Below are 18,969 nucleotides of genomic sequence, written 5' to 3'. Positions count from 1 at the left end.
GTGCTCCAAAAGCTTTGGAGCGTCAAGATTGGTGACTAAATCTCTAATTTAGAATGTCACTGGATTAAATTCATCATAGAGGAGAAAGAAAGTTTTTCAATATTTAAAACAATTTAAGACTGATGCTATTTGTTTGCAAGAAACGTATATTAGGGTTATGGACTAAAAGTATTTATTGAATTTAAGATTGGAATGCAAGCTCCTAATCAATAACAAGTTGATTTTTCTTAACTTACTACATATAAAGGTTACTTAATTGGATTATAAATTTTTTAAATTTTTTATTTTATTTTCATTGGAGATTGGAATGGTGTCCTAGACGTATAGATGGATGATCTGGAACTGTGAGACATTTGGTGTGATATATGCAAGAACTATATTTGATCATAGTTCAGTTTGGTTGGAGATTAATAAGGGTAATAGAGATAGGCGCTTTTGGCGCGTAATTGAGAATTTGTTTAGAATTTAGAGAAATGTGGGAGAATGTAAATAGTAGATGAAAAAAAATTTTTTTTTTCTTTTTCTTTTTTGAAATTAATATGAATAAGGATTGGGATTAAGAAATTTTATTTAGTATTTGAGTAAAGTTCCTTTTCTGTTTTCTTTCTTTTTTTCTTATCTGTAATAGTAATATTGTTTGTAATCATTTTATATGAGCTAGAGGGTGATAGAATTAATAGTTTATTGTGATAGCATATGGATGCTTATGTTTGTTTTTCTTTTTTATACCCTGTATTCAGCTCTGGGAAGTCGGGGGGGGGGGGGAGGAGGGAATGGGGGAGAGGGATAGGGAGGGTTAGATAGGGGTGGGGGAGGGGGGATTAAAGTTAAAATGTATTGTAAAACTTTTTAAATAAAAAAAATAAGTCATGCTGATGATTAAGACGACTGACCCAATTTTACAACATTTTTTTGCAGTAGTCATTAAACAAACCTATTGTCTGCAGTGTGCATTTTTTTTACTGGCAGTTAGAAGTAAATGCTGGGTTTCTGGCAAAAAAATGTTGTAAATCATGGAGATGTGATCACGGGACTCTGCAAACGATTGTAAATGAGGGCCAGTTGCTGAGCATCCAAAATGCAATCATGGGACTGCAGGGAGAGAGCAGCCATTGAAACTCTGTATCCAAGTCATAAGTACCTTTTTGGGGGTTCATCATAACTTAGTAACAGTTAGTGACCGGTCATAAGTTGAGGACTGTCTGTAATTACATAAATGGGCTGTTTTGTTTTATAGGGAATTTTAATTCTGTTAATATTAAATATTTTGTCTTGATCCTGTTTTTCCCCCTAATGTGGCCTATATAGAGATATGCATATTCATGTTTGCATGTATGTATGAGGGGAAATATACAGATATACATATACAGTACACATATCTGTTGAGGGGAAATATTTGCAGCATTGGATTCAGTGTGGATTGGCAAGCCCAGGTGATAATCAAAGGAAGCTGGCAACGCAGAGATTTTTTTAATGGTGTTTATAGAGCTTTTTTGCTCCAACCTTGTTTGGCAGGTCAAGAATCCTGTTAAATCTTCCTTTTGGAACATTAAATTAGATTTGGGAAACTGGATATCTGTTAGTATAGTAAGAACTAAAACACTCTCATCCTCTGTCAGTCTGCCTTTCTGTTTTGGTCTTTGCAGTAACCATTAACTTGCATATTCTTATAATTTCAAATATGATTTTTCCTGAATTTTACATTCTTTGTGATTGTTCATATTGCAGCTATCACTTACCAAGCAAGCAAGCAAGCAAGCAACAAACAAACAAACCTCCCCTTAGAAAAAAAATATAGGAACATGACTGTCATTTGACTGTTGTTAGAATATCACAACTGTGCGCTGGCCAGTGTACAGAGCAAGGCAAACAATGTTTTGGCCTACTCCAAAGAAAATAAAATATGTAGAGGGAGCAAGAGTGAGCCTTTTCAATGTACATTTTATTATGCATAAAATATTAATGCAACCTTGAACAGGTAATTTATATCCTGCCAGTTGCCATTTTGGAGTGTATTCTGAAATGGTCAGCAACAATGAAAAAACCAACTGTGATTGATAATCACATTTAGACTACCTCAATTGTAGATCTGGGATTAATCTTGTTGAAAATTGAAGGTCAGCAGTAAAGTCTGTGCAGTGTGTGCTTCAAAGGGAGCATTCAAGTGCTGTCTGCTGTTATTATCCTTAAGAGGAATTTCAAAGTCTCTAGTCTAGGGTACCAAATAGGGGGATTACATTTAGAAGAACAAAGACATATGGCTAAAGCAGCAGCTTGTTTATGTTAAACAAAACCTCTTTTAATTGGCTTTTTTGTTGTTGTTGCATTTCTCTTCTATGAACACTGCAGAAAGTTGTGTTGTATGATTTGTCATATAGTAGTGAAGATTTTTGTTGCCGGTACTTTAAAGGTTGTTGGTTCAGAGTGATTTAAAAAGATAAGATTTCACCCAGTTTATTTCTTAGGGTTTATGATTGAAGGAGACAAGTGCTCATATATGGCCTTAATTTTTCTCCCAACGGGTATTCAGGCATCGTACAGTTAGTCCTCGATTTACAACAGTTCATTAGTTACAACGGCACTGAAAAAAAGTGACTTATGACCATTTTTCACACTTAAACAACCGCTGTTGCAGCATCCCCCATGGTCATGTGATCAACGCTCCAACTTTTGGCAACTGGTTCATATTTATAACTACTGCAGTATCCTGAGGTCATGTGATCACATTTTGTGACTTTCGGACAAGCAAAGTCAGTGGGGAAGCCAGATTTCACTTAATGACCATGTTACTAACTAAATACGAGCTGCAGTGGTTCACTTAACAATGGTGGCAAGAAAGGTCGCAAAATGGGGCAAAATTCACTTGACGGACTTGCTTAGCAGTAGAAATTTTGAGCTCAGTGGTGGTCGTAAGTAGAGGACTAACTGTATTGGTGTCTTATGAGGAATGAGAATCCTTTGCTCTTTATTCAAGAATTTTCTGTTTCCTGTTCCTTCTCCAGGTAGGCAAATATGAAAGATGGGCACTGTCCTTATGAATGGTACAGGAGTATCCTCTGATAGTCCTGTGAATAAGAATGGGAGATAAAAGTGAGTTCTGTTCAGCTTGAGGAATACCTTCTGCAACTGGATTCTGTACTTGCAGCAAGTCAAATGTAGATCTATATTTGTCTCTTGATCTCCTGAATCTGTCTCTAAGGAAGCTAGAATGTGCTATTTCCCCTCTATGCTCAGTTAACTTTTGTACATGGAATTTCTATTTCTAGCCTTATCATTACGCATCTTCACGTGTGGTTTGAGTGGAGGAAGAAATTGGGGAGAGAGGAGGAAGATTTGATTGATTTTGAACTGAAGCTGATAGTATGCCTGTGTAAGGCTACAACTTGTGCTTAGCTTGCATGGCTGCGCACATGCACAAAAGAACTTAGGAACTGAATAGGGTCCGTAAGATTATCTGGGACACTACACATCCTCTTCACAACCTGTTTTCCTTGTTACCTTCTGGGAGGAGGCTTCGTGGTATCTGTAGCAGAACATCCAGATTCAGCCAGTTTCATTCCATACAGCATCAACCTTGTGAACTCTCAAGCTTCCTCCTTCCATTATATATTCAAGGTGGACAGTATTTAATATTTATTTGTTATGTATATGTAGGGGTGTGGGTTATGTTGTATGTTGTATGTAGTATGTAATATATGTTGTATGTAGTATGTTTAGGTGTGTGTCATGTATGTGTTTCACTTTGAGAGTGGGCAACTAAATTTCGTTTTTGATGTGTGCTGTTGTGCCCACACTAAACAAAATGACAATAAAGGTTATCATCTTATCTTATCTTATCTTATCTTATCTTATCTTATCTTATCTTATCTTATCATCTTATCTTATCTTATCTTATCTTATCATCTTATCTTATCTTATCTTATCTTATCTTATCTTATCTTATCTTATCTTATCTTATCTTATCTTATCTTATCTTATCTTATCTTATCATCTTATCTTATCGCAGGTAGTCCTGAATGTTTGTACGCGTAATCCTCGACTTACAACGGTGCCCCAAATTTCTGTTGTTAAATGAGAAATTTGTTAAGTTTTCCCCATTTTACCACTTTCCTTGCCACACTTGTTAAGTTGATACGTTAGTAACCTGATTGCTAAGTGAATCTGGCTTCCCCATTGACTTTGCTTGTCAGAAGGTTGCAAAAGGGGATCATGTGATCCCAAGTATCATAAATACGAACCAGTTGCCAAGCATCTGAATTTTGATCACATGATCATGAGTATACTGCAAAGGTCTTAACTATGAAAAATGGTCATTAGTCACATTTTTCAGTGCCGTTGTAACTTCAAACGGTCACTAACTGAGCTTTTGTAAGTCGAGGACTGCCTGTATCTCACCTATAAAATATTATTGAGTGAAGGGTAATATTGATACAATACATATTCTACTAATCAAATAATGCTCATGCCAGTAATAAAATATATAAAAAATGTATAAACCACTTAGCACTGATGTTACCTAGTTTGGGTAATGAAATGTCTGCAAGAAACCTTGGCTCTTTTATGACTCGTGGACTTCAACTCCCAAAATTCCTGAGCCAGCTGGCTCAGGAATTCTGGGAGTTGAAGTCCACGAGTCATAAAAGAGCCAAGGTTGCCTACCCCTGTCTTAGTGGATACAGTTAAACATTTGGCATAGCAAGCTATATCATATTAATATTTCCTAAAATAAAAAGCACAAGCCTTTTCAAATGATTAAGTAGCTACTTTGGTACAAGGAGGAAGGTGGTGGCCTAAAAAAAACAGAAGACTCTGATTTCTTGGTCCCCTTAGGCATGAAAACCAGCTGGGTGACTTTAGATCAGTCACTCAGCCCAGCCCACCTCCAAGGAAGCAGGTGTATTAGACTTCTTGATAAAAAAAAATCTAATAATAATATTACAATATCTTCTATGCAGTTGAATAACAGTGCTGGAACTGTAATAGTTTTGTTCTTGCAAAAACCCAGTCCTGTGCTGAACAGAAACCTGAAAATGTTCAGTTAGAACAATATTTTGTTTAACAGCTTTATGCAACTCTTTGTTCCAGGCAAGCAAATGTGGCAAAATAAAGTTTGCTAAATGGTAAATCAAATTTGCATACATATAGGAAATTCAAGTTATGCAAGGTAATAAACATGGTTTAACTTTTTTATGAGCAGTGGAAATAATAAGCATTATTTACTAGGCTCTTGAAAGATAAGACATTTTATTTTCCCTTTGAAGGACAATCTTGTTGAGAGGAGTTTTCTGAAAAGCAGCATTCCATACGTGTTTCATGAGACAAGAAAGAATTTCTGGAATTCACGTCTTCCACAGACTCTCAAATAAGCATACATAAATCATCCCCACCCTTTTGCAGAGAATACCCGCTGATCACTTCCAAGCACTACCAAAAAGGGTTTCAGAATAGTATCGATATAAGTCATGTTATATATGTGTAACAAAAAATGTAGAAAGTATAGCACTTCTACTACAATCTAATGGAATTTTAAAAAGCTAATTGTTCCTTTACTCATGGCTATGCAAAAAGAAAAATAAAGTTTTGGCAACATGTTTAATTTACAGTTTTTCCTCATGGCTAATATGTCAGGATAGTGCTAAATGCAGAATATCCAATTTATACTTGATTTTTCTTCATTTATTTTCATTATTTTTTAAAAAATCGTTCCATTTAAACGTGCAAGTGATTCTAGGCGAAGCTATAGTTATTCTGATCCTGTTTGTGCAAAACAATTCGAAGCACAGGATGAAAGTTTAAAGTTTCAATCAGGAAGCTTCAGAGTTCTGAGTAACAAGTCATATAGGTTCTAGTAGTTTGAGATGCATTTTTATCTTTCTCAAATCCATTCCCTCAGGCATTCTCAGCATCTAGAATTCAAAACCAATATGGCATGGTGGTGTCTGGAAATACTGGAGACTGCAACTTCCAATATATTTGGAATACTGGTAAGACCATTATTGGTGATACCGTAGGCCTTTCCATTCTCCCATGTGACACAGAGAGAAAAAAAATGTTACTCTTTGATCCATGAAAAGCAGTAAAGTCTGCAGCATGTATTTTTTCTTATATTCCAACCACCTTTCATTTCCTTCTCTTAAGGAAGATGTTTTTTCTCATATTATTTCTAGCTACAGAAAAAAAAGTCCTCTTATTATTGTGCGGAAAGAAAGTGACATGTGTTGCAATGAAGAGACGTGAGCAGCTATATAGGAGCTGTGGTGGCGCAGTGGTTAGAATGCAGTACTGCAGGCTGATTCACTGCTGACTGCCAGGAGTTCGATCCTGACCAGCTCAAGGTGGACTCAGCTTCCATCCTTCCGAGTTCGGTAAAACGAGGATCCAGATTGTTGGGGGGCAAATACGTTGACTCTGTAAACTGCTTAGAGAGGGCTGTAAAGCACTGGGAAATGATATATAAGTCTAAGTGCTATTGCTAGTACTAGTTCCCCATTACCATTGTGTTTTTTTTTGGGGGGGGGGAGGTGAGCAGAAGGCTTAAGTTGCTACTGCAGGTGGTCCTTGACTTAGAACTATTCATTTAGTGACCATTCAAAATTATTTGCACTTAACAACCAGTACAGCACGCTCATGGTCAACTAGCATGTATTTAGGACAGTTGCAGCATTCTAGGATCCTGCAGTCTCCATTATTTTTCTCTTTCGAGCCAGCTTTCGACAAGCAAAATCAATGGGGGAAGTTGGATTTGCTTAATGACTGCATGATTTAACTTAATGGCAGTGATTCGCTGAACAACCGTGGCAAAAAGTTGTAAAGTTGAGCATGACTCACTTAACAACCATCTTGCTTTGTGATGGAAATTCTAGTTCCAATTATGGCCGTAAGTCGAGGACTACTTGTACTGCCTGTTTTTTATAATATTAAGTTCAGAGTAACAGAAGAGAAAGGAACTATAGGTAGTCCTCGACTTATATCCATTCATTTAGTGACTGTTCAAAGTTACAACACTGAAAAAAAGTGCCTTATGGCCAGTTTTCACACTTACGACCATTGCAGCATCCCCGTGGTCATGTGATCAAAATTCAAATTCTTGGCAACTGACTCATATTTATGATGGTTGTACAGTCCCAAGGTCATGTGATTACCTTTTGCAACCTTCTGACAATCAAAGTCAATGGGGGAACCAGATTCACTTAACAACCATGTTACTAACTTAACAACTGCAGTGATTCACTTAACAACTGTGGCAAGGATGTTCCTAAAATGGGGCAAAACTCACTTAATTGTCTTGCTTAGCAAAGTACATTTTGGACTTACGGTCGTAAATCGAGGCTTACCTGTATCAGATTTGCCTTAGTAAACCAGGGAGGAAAGACGCAAGTAAAATAAAGCAGGTTTATTATGGACTTAGATTAGTGTGTATGGAAGAAAGAAATACTGTAGTTTGCAATGAGCATGGATACAGTTTGCAGTAGAAAAAAATAGTAGAAATCTTTTCATGTCTCCTTGTATTATAGCAGATGCATTGCTTTCAGGTGTGTCTGCTTATTTTTTTCTCAGAAATCAGGAATTTCTGGGATTTGGAAGGATTTTTCACATAAATTTCACTTTTAATTTTCTTAAAAGTGACAAGTAGCAGTACTTCTCACCCCCCTCCCGTAAACCTTATGAGTACAACTTAACCCATTCAAAGACTAGGTAAAACATAGAAATCTAAGTAGGGTGAACAGGCTAACATAGCTGTAAAGAAAGAATGAAATTAAAGTAGCAAAGGAAATAAAATCATATACATACTTTCTTCAGTCCAAGAACTGCAGTATTCGTAGACAAAATACTACCAATCCATTTTAAACAACAAATTGAACCTTGACCACATAGAATTACATTACCCAGTCTTTCCTTTTTATTGATAAAAGAGCCACTTCAAATCCTGAGAATTGATGTATTTTGTTAAGGCAACCTTTGAAGTCCTTCAAGGAATGCATATTCATTTTTTCTGCTGCAGTCCAGGCACGACATAATCAAAACTCTGAATAAATGAGGAAGGTTGTGTGTGTGTGTTGGGGGGGGGGGAGAAATGTACATATATGTGTGATCCAATCTCAAATTCACACAAATTAGGAAGAAAATTTTCATTCATGTATAACGTTCCATTTTTTTTCTTTAAAGTTCCAGGTGCTTTTTTTTTTACGATATCTAAAACATGAAGCACTGGTTCTTTTTGTGTCTGAGTAAGAGATAGATTTCCACATTTAGGGCAAGTTTAGTTCCCATTGGCAAATGTTGGCTGTCTTAACAGTAATTCCACTTAGAAGTGAAAATCCTGCCCAGTTAATTTTATGAGAAAGCTAATCATTGGGCTAAATCATGTATAAAGTGATCAGCCAGCACTGATCATTTAGCACCTGCAAGTTTGGCAGCAGAGTAAAGCACAAATGTTGCTTGCTTTTTTTACAAAGAAGGAACGATGGGTCTGCATCTTACGTCCCCTCCCTTCCTCAGCATGTCCCCTTTAAACCAATTATATTTGTTTGGTATCTTCTTCCCTTTCTTCTCCACTACAGATGTATTGCCAGACTTCTTAAAAGGGATTCTCACGTAATATTCAGAGTGACAACCAACAAAGAGGAGGCCGTAGTACAACCAGAATTAAACTGTTGGGAATTGTCTTCTGTCATTGGTATAAGTTCAGGTCTAATGCTAATTTACTTCTCACATTGATGGTGGCTTCTCTGCCAAGAACAGAGATATATAAACAGGTGCCCATGTTGTTATTTGATAAAATACTTGCTTGAAGCAGCACTTGACATTGTTTAGGCTGATTTTAACCTAAACAAGTCATTTGAAAAATGAGTTGAAAGTAGCATTAAATTAGGCACAGGCCTCAATCGGTGTTATGTACTATCCATTTCTGCAAAGGTATTTTATTTTATTCCCTCTAAATATATTCTGCTCTAGTAAAACATCTTAGTTATTTTCCTGGCAATATGTCTAAGATACTTTTAAAAGGCGCTCTTTATGTTTCTGTTGGACAAGCTGAAGTTGACTTTATAAGGACATGACTTTATATCCTTGTTTTCTGTGATGAGGCACTCAAATTGGCAACTGTATAAACATGCAACATTGGCTTGCTTTTTACTTCATGCATTCAGAATTGTAACATAAAAGTGCCTGAATTTTCTCTTTCTAACTTATACTTTACAGGAGTAACTGTTTTGAATATAATACCTACATGTAAAATTCCCTGCTTCAGTCTTCCATCATAAGAGTCTTCTTTGGAAACAAACAAGAACATTTCTGTCATGTTTAACCTCTCTAGTGATGAAATGTGTAAAAACATAACTTCTTAAATTGATGAACTGAAATATTACTTAGTCTAACAAATTTAGAATATGGTTTCTGAAGAACTGTTAAGTTTCCTAAAATATAAAATGCATCCTATAATAATATCTCTATTTTTATATTATTGTTATGGTTGGTCTCATAGTCAGCCAGATGTTTAGACTAGTTTTGCATTTTTATCCATCAATTGAGTCCTTCCAAGGACTATGGATAGGCAGATGTTATCTGATGGTGTTAAAGATGTTGCAGATTAAGCTATTCTAAGTAAAGCTGCCTTTTGCAAACTGACTGATGGGAGTCATATTATTACATGTATTATTATTAGTAGTAGTATTGTGATAATTACCACAATTTAATTTAATTTAATTTAATTATGGGACTTATATGCTGCCCTATCTCCCGAAGGACTCAGGACAGCTAACAACAATAAAACAATAAAACAAATACAAATATTAAAAGAGATTAAATTTACAAAGCCCCACTAAAAACCAATAAAAATTAAAACAAAATTAAAACCCCCGTCTTCAGTCCAGGTCGGCCAGTTGGAAAAGGTATGTCTTTAGGTCGCGACGAAAGGACCGGAGATCTGGGGCCATCCGAAGTTCTCGGGGGAGCTGATTCCAAAGGGCAGGTGCCCCAACAGAGAAGTCCCTCCCCCTGGGGGTTGCCAGCCGACATTGTCTGGCCGACGGCACCCTGAGGAGACCCTCTCTGTGTGAGCGCACAGGGCGATGGGAGTCTTCTGACTCCAGTTGGTATTCAAAGCGTCAGTTTTGTGTAGTTTAATAAAATCCAAATTCAAGTACAATCACGATTTTCATTGATATGTGAAAGGACTTGCTGCAAGTTCCACACGTTTAGAGGCAAACTCAGGAAAGGTGAATTCTAAAAAACATGGGAATCATATATGACCTTTCAGATCTTAATGCAACGTATACATTTTATTACTAATACTACTAATCTCCTGATTCCTCAACATTGATGCAGATGGGCACTGTAGTCCAGACACATCAAACTCGCAACGTCATTGACATTGCACGATGTATCAGGACTTTTCCCCCATTGCCGGCAATGGGGTAGGTGCGGTTTCCTCACGATGGGGGCCGGCAGTTTGACACCCCTTCGTGTAGTCAGTGACACTTGAAGATGTATATGTCCTCCACTCCTATTCTACTATTTTTACAGGCCTATAAGACAGCAGAATATTACCATGAGGGATCAGGCAACATGTTTTATGTTCTTATATTAAACCTTCAAAAGAGCACATAATGTATTATAGTTTTAAACAGCAAGAGCAGAGACTTGTAATAGCTTTCAGAGAACCTTATTAATTCATCCTAAACTATCAAAAACCTTTAGAAACATCCCATGGTTTCACTTTGTGTTGCCTTCTCCCAAGAATTGTGTTGAGCTATAATTTCACAAGATTCTAGTTGTTCTTATGCGCCAAGGTCACAACAAATTTTGGTGATTCCACCTTAGTTTTGTTGTTGTTGTCCTGTTGTACAATAAAAGTGTGAGTGAATACCATTTTATTTTGCTTTGATATGTAGAAATAAGGATTCTGTTAAATAAAAAAATCCAGGAGCTTGGGGTGTTTTTCAAAGCGTCCAAAAATATTCTCAAATCCTGTGCCAAAGTTACTTCAGCCAAAATCCCCATGAAAAAAAAAGTTAGCTGATGCAGTTTGGATCAAGTCTACATGCCTATTCTATTAACAGGACAAGTGAATGTTCTATATAATATAAAAAGGCAAGTTCCTCAAATGCTTTATTTAGAAGTTAAATAGCCTGGAGGAGCCTATAGGCCCGCCTTTCCACCTGGTGTTCTCCAGATGTCTTGAACTATAATTTCCATCATCTCTGTGCAACAGAGCATGTCTAGTTCCCTGTGTAGATTATTCATTAAGTAACCAAAGCGGTCTTTAACTGATAACTGATTTAGTCTCCTTTCGGGCTCAGATTCAAGTGAGTAAAATTTCATGATGGATAGCTGGAAGGATTAATTAAAATTCACATGACATAAAATGACAACAAAGTGGTAATGTTACCCAACTCACCAGCTTTAAGAGAGAGTCCTTGTTTAAAACAAGTATAGTGTAATGAATAGTTAATGGAATCTATAGTCAGTTTCCAGGGACAATTGTCTGTTTCAGATATGTAAAGCCTTTTAAGTAGATGTCATAGACTTTTAATGAAGCCCGTGTATTTCATATGTACAGAAGGGGAAATGGGGCATTTGTTTTACAGTTCCAGTTCTCTTGTATGTGTGTACTTTCTCCTAGACTGAATCATTTTTGAGCTTCTAGGAGTTGAAATGTTTATGTGTATGTACACGTGTGTGTGTGTGTGTGTGTGTGTGTGTGTGTGTGAGAGAGAGAGAGAGAGAGAGAGAGAGAGAGAGAGAGAGAGAGAGAGAGAGAGAGAAAGCTGGGTTTTTTTAAAATGCAGATTGATTGATTTCAATATTTTATTAATTTTTTATAATCACAAATCCTTAATTTTATCAGCAACATATTGTCTGGGTTCCAATGTTTAGCTTACTAGTACGTGTTAAATTCCTTTTTCTCTAACTCAAAAAAACACAGATTGATTGATGGATTGATTGGTAGGGCTGTGAAAATAATTCAAAAGACGTACAAATTAAATTAGCATGTTTCTTTAAAGCAGGAGTATCCATTTTGGCAAACTTTAAGACCTGTGGACTTCAGCTCCCAGAATCCCAGAGTTTTGGAAGTTGAAGTCCACAAATCTTAAAATTGCAAACGTTGCCCCCCCTCCCAGCTTTACAGCATGACAGTAGTAATGTTTGCAAGGCTTTCATGGCTGCTGTAGAAGCTGCTTCTAGGAGTACTTGTGAGCATGCTCAGATTACCTGATGAGACTTCTGGCAAAGCAGTGGCAATATGGAAACTGCCAGGAATGGATTGTCCCTAATGCAGTCCATTTGAGCCCAGCACTTTTAATAATACAAAGAATGTAGCTTTGTTTGCAGTAATGTGTTTTGCATAGCATCTTTTAAACATGCTTTGCTATGGTACTCCTGCACTATCCTTTCCTATGGAAACCCACAAAATTTGTATCATTCATTTTATCTTCTGTCTTCCACTATAAGCCAGCATATAATAAACTTGCAAAGGGATTAAATGCAATTATGCCAGTCTAGTGCTATAAATATAAATAAATGTTAATTTAGTGAATGTTTTTCTGAAATCTTCAATTACAAAGCTTGCATTGATTGTCCTCGCTTCTCTCTCCCTCCCCACAACTTTACAGTCATGAAATGAAGATTTCCTTTTTTAATTGGACATTACTCTAAATCAGGATTCATTAATTCCATTTGCTTGCATTTGTGTCGGAAACCCCAAGGCACTTCAGTTTATATTTTGTATTTATGATGAAATACAAAGCCCTACATGGCATGGGTCTGGATTACCTACGGGAGCACCTACTGCCAGCGTCAACATCCCTCCGTCCTGTGCGCTCCCACAGAGAGGGCCTCCTCAGGGTGCCACCGGTCAGAGAATGTCGGCTGGTGACCCCCAGGGGGAGAGCATTCTCGGTGGGTGCGCCAATCCTTTGGAACCGCTTACCAGCTGAAATCCGGATGGCCCCCGACCTTCGCTCCTTCCGGCGTGATCTAAAAACTTATCTATTCCAACAAGCTGGCCTGGCCTGATGGATTTGGGTTTTAAAATTTTCTCACTTTATTGCTTTATTGTATTCTTACTTTATTGCTCTGTACACCGCCCTGAGTCCTCCGGGAGAAGGGCGGTATATAAAACAAACAAATAAATAAATAATAAATAAATACTACTACTACTACTACTACTACTACTACTACTACTAATAATAATAATAATAATAATAATAATAATAATAATAATAATAATAATAATAATAATAATAATAAAGTTGGAAGGGACCTTCGAGGTCATCTGGGTCCAACCCCCTGCTCAGGCAGGAAACCCTATACCATTTCAGGCAAATGGCTGTCCAGTCTCTTCTTAAAAACTTCCAGTGTTGGAGCATTCACCACTTCTGGAGGCAGGTTGTTCCACTGGTTAATTGTTCTAACTGTCAGGAAGTTTCTCCTTAGTTCTAGGTTGCTTCTCTCCTTGACTAGTTTCCATCCATTGCTTCTTGTCCTGCTTTCAGGTGCTTTGGAGAATAGCTTGACTCCCTCTTCTTTGTGGCAGCCCCTGAGATATTGGAACACTGCTATCATGTCACACCTCACTCTTCTCTACGTTAAACTACACATACCCAATTCCAGCAACCGTTCCCTATATGTTTTAGCCTCCAGTACTCCAATCATCTTTGTTGCTCTTCTCTGTACCCTTTCTAGAGTCTTGACATCTTTTTTACATTGTGGTGACCAAAACTGGATGCAGTATTCCAGGTGTGGCCTTACCAAAGCATTGTAAAGTGGTATTAGTACTTCACTTGATCTTGATTCTATCCCTCTGTTAATGCAGCCTAGCACTGTGTTGGCTTTTTTGGCAGCTGCAGCACACTGCTGGCTCATATTGAAGTGATTGTCTACTAGGACTCCGAGATCCCTCTCACGGTTACTACTATTGAGCAAGGTACCACCTATACTATACCTATGCATTTGATTTTTCCTGCCTAAATGTAGAACCTTACTTTTTTCACCACTGAATTTTGTTAGATAGCGCCCAGTGTTCGAGTCTGTCCAGATCCTCCTGTATTTTAAGCCTATCTTCTGGAGTATTGGCTATTCCTGCCAGCTTGGTATCGTCTGCAAATTTGATGAGTATTTTTATTTGTTTTAAAAGCTTTACCTAGCCTGCCTCTTCTTCCCAGTTACAGTGGTTATAATTACTGGTCATCATAACAGAAATTCTGAAATCATAATTCCATAGCAAAATAAAACTACTGTATTTTCTCAGTAAAAAACCAATTTTGAATTCAAGATGATTGCACACCTGAAATGGTAATAGATGGAAGAAACTTGTGTACCTTTTCCTCAGTAAATCTAAGTTGGTGTTTGCATTTAAAAAAATAATTATTTGAGTGAAAATGCACCACTTTTTTCAGGGAATTAATTTTAAGGTAGCAACACAAAACAGATGGAAATGTGGGGGGATTTTTTGAAGAGGAAGTTATGAATTAAAGCTGGAGGAGTAGAAGATAAATCCTGAATCATCATTTATTGGAAAGTGGATTTTTGTGAAAAGTTTTGTTTTTATAAACCAAATACCTATATCAATTAAAAAAATGAACAAATGAGGAGGAAAATCAGTTGAAGCTTTGAGGAAATTCCCAGTTGGGTAATAGAGATGGAGGTTTGGTAACCTTTCCTCCCTTCTTAGCACTGATTGTAATTATTTGCAGAACTTGTGAGCTTAAGATGAACTTTGTTTGCATGTGTAAGAGGGGCAGGCTGCTGAAAAAGAGATTTATTCCATGGTTTTGTTGGACTGAGGCTTATTTTCAAAGATACAAATTTCATAGGATGTTTCACTTGAATTATAAAAATAATTTACACTGACGTATGCAGTTTCCAAACACTTCTCTATCCTTGTATGGGATAAAGAAGACCAATAAAATTTCAGAAGGCCTTTTAAACCTCTTAAATCAGGGATGTCAAACTACCGGATGCCTCACGTGGAAGCCGCGCCCACCCCATTGCCAGTATTGGCAAATCAGTGCTGATATGTTGCGCAATGTCATGTGACATCACGAATTTGACATGTCTGTCTTAAATCATGCCTGGGAAACTTCCTGATGCAGATCAGTCAGTTGTAGCCCTGCTGAGCCAACTGTAGAAGCCAAAATTCCATGAAAATATTAAAGCAGCATTCTTGGAAGAAAATGCAGAAATTAACTATTTACTGGGCCATAGTGGATTTAAAACTATCAAGAAAAGAAAAGCACAATTCAGGTTGTAAAATCATGTTTCAATTCCCAGCAGAATTCACATATGTAAAATACAGTAACATTTCCATTAAGAGTTCCTATATAATACAAAGCAGTCTAATGGGAAAAAAAACAATCTCAATTTTGAAAGATTGTTGCTTGAGCATGATCATTTTGTAAAATTGGGTCTTAAGCAAGATTGATAATGGCTTCGTCTGGAATCAGCAGGTATGCACTTTTTACCACCAATTGATTTTTCTACCCTCCCATAAGATAGCTTAATTAAATATATTCTACCTCTAATGGTTTACATCTTGTTTTATAATAATTTTATGAAAAATTACAATTAAAAAGATGAACATTAATACAAATTTAAAAAAGAAGAGAGAAAAAAATAACCATTCTTTTGCTCCTCACCCAAAGGGTGGCTTGTAACATAATTTTCTCCAGCTCATTTCTTCACCAACTCTGGCCAATTCCACCTCTAGTCTGACCAGTTTAACAAGCTTCATATTCTTTTTTTAATAGATGGTCTTGAACAGACTCATACTCAAGTGCCCTTCCCCTCCTCAGTCTTCGCCTCCCATTCTGTGGTTGTGGGTCTGTGAGCTGCCTCATAATAGTAGAACTCTTTCTAAGCTACTCTTTTTTACTCTCTGGGAATGGGCTTTCCTTTTGCAGCAGCTCCAACTCCAGCTGTTGGCAATGTTCTTGCTGCATGAGTTGACCTGCCATAGGCCAGCTTTGCTGGGCTTTTAACTCAGGGGTTTGGTCCTCTGTTCAGCATCAGCCTCTAGCAGTCACCATTAGACTGCCACCACCAGACTATCCCAATATTGTAGGTCACCATGAAGAGAAGGACTAGGAGTGACATGATAGCAGTGTTCCAGTATCTCAGAGGTTGCCACAAAGGAGAGGGAGTCAAGCTATTCTCCAAAGCACCTGAAGGCAGGACAAGAAGCAACGGATGGAGACTAATCAAAGAACTAAGGAGAAACTTCCTGACAGTCAGAACAATTAATCAGTGGAACAACCTGCCTCCAGAAGTTGTGAAGGTTCCAACACTCCAGCATTAAGAAGAGATTGGACAGCCATTTGTCTGAAATGGTATAGGGTTTCCTGCCTGAGCAGGGGGTTGGACTGGATGACCCCCAATGTCCCTTCCAACATTATTATTATTATTATTATTATTATTATTATTATTATTATTATTATTATTATTATTATTATTATTATTAAAGTTTTATTCATAAAACATGAAACTCAGTCAACTGAACACTCAAACTGACTGGCACTAATGGTTGACACGGGTTGCTGCCAGCATCCTAGGTATCAACCAGGTATCTCCTTAAAATGTAAGATGTTCCAAGTAGCGCAGTTTTTTGTAGCTTTGCTGGATTTATTGCAGGAAGCTGCAATTTCTTGATGTATTTTGCAAAGTTTTTGGACATAGTTCCCAGTGCTCCAATGTCAGTGGGTATCACAGTTACACGTTTCATCCATAATCGCACAGTTTCGATGGCCAGGTCGCAGTATTTTGTAATTTTTTCCAATTCTTTTTCTTCGACTCTGGCATCTCCTCGTACAGCGATATCAATCAACTGTACACTTCGGTTCTCTATGACTGCGATATCTGGCGTGTTGTGTTCCAAATGGCGATCTGTCTGTATTCGGAAGTCCCACAAGATCTTCACCCTCTCATTCTTGACAACTTTTTCCACCCTATGTTCCCACGACTTTTCGGACACAGGCAAGTTGTATTTTTTACACAATGCCCAGTGGATTAGTTTAGCAACTCGGTCATGTCTAGCTTTGTAATCAGTTTGAGCAAATTTTGCTGCACTCACCTATTAAATGTGAAACAGTTTCAATTTTGTCGTTGCAAATTCGGCAGTTTGGTTTGTCAGTAGATTTTTGTATCTTCGCTTTCATGGCATTAGTTTGTAGTGCTTGTTCTTGAGCAGCCAATATTAAGCCTTCTGTTATGGGAAGATACTTTCCATAGATACTTTCAGAACCATACCATAAGAAACGCCCTTCTATTAGAATGGGAAAAAATAAAGGAAAAAACATATATTAAGATACCTGAATGGCTTTCAACAAAGGAAGCTTTTGCTTACCCAAACTTAATTAATTATGATAAACTTGTAACATATAAGGACTTATTGGATAATGAAGGAAAATTGAAATCTAGACAAGACCTATATCAACAAGGTATTGATTTAGTATGGTGGCCATATTTACAAATTCAAACAAGATATGAAAAAGACTTGAAAACAACGGGGCTTTATAATGAACAGACAGAACTCAATCTTATATTGTTAAAAACAGATGAGAAGCTGATTAAAAAACTCTACAGGTTTCTGCTTAATCTAAAGATGGAGGAAGAACAAGTTAAAGAAACAAAGAAACAATGATAATTTGGGCAAAAAATGTTGGTCACACTATAGAACTTGAAGAATGGGAAAAGTTATGGGATATAAATATTAGATTAACTAAAGCTGTATCATATAAAGAAAATTTGTATAAAATGTTATAGATGACACCAGTGAGACTTGCGAAAATGTTTAAAAATACTTCAAATTTTTGTTGGAAATGCAGCCAAAGACCAGGTACCTATTATCATCTCTGGTGGACATGTTCTAAAGCTAAAAGGTTTTGGATTAAGATACATTTATGGTTGGAGAAGATGGTTAACAAATAGAATTTAAACCTGAATTGTTTTTGTTAGGAATGATAGATCCCAATTATGATAAAGAGACTGGGTATTTAATGCTACATGTATTAACAGCAGCGAGAATTATGTATGCCCAATACTGGAAAAATGAGAGTGTAGCAACTGAAGAAATGCTTATCAAGAAAATACTAGATTGTGCAGAAATTTTTTTATTTTTATTTTAATTCCATTTATATCCCGCCCTTCTCCGAAGACTCAGGGCGGCTTACAAGCTTAGCAGTAGCCTTCATTCTATGTATATGCCTGCTTATTAGGGCTTTCGCCCCCCCCCCAAGCGGCATTATTACAAAGTCAGCTTAATTGCCCCCAACAATCTGGGTCCTCATTTTACCTACCTCGGAAGGATGGAAGGCTGAGTCAACCTTGAGCCTGGTGGGATGCGAACCTGCACTAATTGCAGGCAGCTGGTGTTACTTAAGGAGGCATTAGCCCACTGCTCCACCAATGGATAGATTAACTTTAGAGATTAAAGAAAAAGAGCATTTAGTTTATTATAGAACTTGGAATAAATTTTATCAATGGCTAGACAAACGAATTAGAGAGAAAGGAACGTGATACTTATTCTTTTGACCTTATTTTACTAAGAAAAATATTATAGATTGAAAATTTAACATTCTTTACTATAATTTGCTATGTCTATTGTTATGAATCATTATTCTTACAACTTTTATTGATGTATATCAACCCAGACAATATGCTATTTGCTAAATCTTGAATGTAATGTGAGCCTTGGTGGAGCAGTGGGCTAATGCCTCCTTAAGTAACACCAGCTGCCTGCAATTAGTGCAGGTTCGCATCCCACCAGGCTCAAGGTTGACTCAGCCTTCCATCCTTCCGAGGTAGGTAAATGAGGACCCAGATTGTTGGGGGCAATTAAGCTGACTTTGTAATAATGCCGCTTGGGGGGTGTATGAAAGCCCTAATAAGCAGGCATATACATAGAATGAAGGCTACTGCTAAGCTTGTAAGCCGCCCTGAGTCTTCGGAGAAGGGCAGGATATAAATGGAATA

At 37.2% G+C, this 18,969-nt stretch overlaps 1 protein-coding gene across 4 annotated transcripts in view; it reads left to right on the top strand.

Annotated features, from left to right (window-relative positions):
- Positions 1 to 18,969, top strand: part of TEAD1 (TEA domain transcription factor 1) — a 255,181-nt gene that overhangs the window by 56,315 nt on the left and 179,897 nt on the right. The window contains exons 1-2 of one of the 4 annotated variants that reach the window (XM_081339495.1): positions 3,058 to 3,090; positions 5,894 to 5,984. The exons of 2 other annotated variants lie outside the window; for them this stretch is intronic. The gene's annotated coding sequence lies outside the window, so the exon portion shown is untranslated. Of the gene's footprint in view, positions 1 to 3,057; positions 3,091 to 5,893; positions 5,985 to 18,969 lie in introns of those variants that run through there. One more of the 4 variants, XM_081339493.1, reaches the window with a different exon arrangement.

This window comes from Vipera berus (assembly GCF_964194415.1).
Source record: "Vipera berus genome assembly, chromosome: 1".
Lineage (NCBI taxonomy): Eukaryota > Metazoa > Chordata > Lepidosauria > Squamata > Viperidae > Vipera > Vipera berus.
Note: the sequence above shows the minus strand (reverse complement) of the source record. Positions and strands in the feature narration are given on the sequence as shown.